The sequence below is a fragment of the Nyctibius grandis genome, chromosome 6 (assembly GCF_013368605.1).
Source record: "Nyctibius grandis isolate bNycGra1 chromosome 6, bNycGra1.pri, whole genome shotgun sequence".
Classification (NCBI taxonomy): domain Eukaryota; kingdom Metazoa; phylum Chordata; class Aves; order Nyctibiiformes; family Nyctibiidae; genus Nyctibius; species Nyctibius grandis.
This window is the reverse complement of record NC_090663.1, coordinates 10,919,427-10,919,980: the sequence shown is the minus strand read 5'-3', so window position 1 is coordinate 10,919,980 and position 554 is coordinate 10,919,427.

Sequence of the window (554 nt, the reverse complement as noted above, 5' to 3'; positions counted from 1 at the left end):
TACGTATCTCTGACTGTTCTGTCCTGGAAAACCTAAAGCACCTGAATAAATGCTCTTAAATTTAAAGTGAATTAGAATATAAGGAACTATATAACTCTGTAAAAATGAATGTATAAGATCTAGAACGATGCTTCCTCTTCTGTTATTAAAAGAAAGTAGAAGAAGAGATAGGATCCCTCCATGTTTACAAAACCATACTGTGAGGCAGACACCAGAACCGGAGAATATTTTGTCACCAACAGAGCAAAGACAACCAGCATCTCCAAAGCCATCTTGATTTGGAAGGTTCCTCTGCTATCAACTCCTGACATTAAGCCAAGAGTGTTTTACCAGCATGGACCTGGATCTTTAGAGGGCCAAAAAGATTTTAAACTATTAAGACGTAAGCCAAAATATAAATAAAATCCTGCACAGACAAGCAGAGCAGTAGGATTATACATAAAGTACATTTGTGGCTCTCTTCGCAAGATCAGGCTGTAGCTAACTGCTGTAATATGTACCACAGGGAGCTTTGGTTTTCTGCCACCATTAAAATGGGATAGATAAATGCTTTC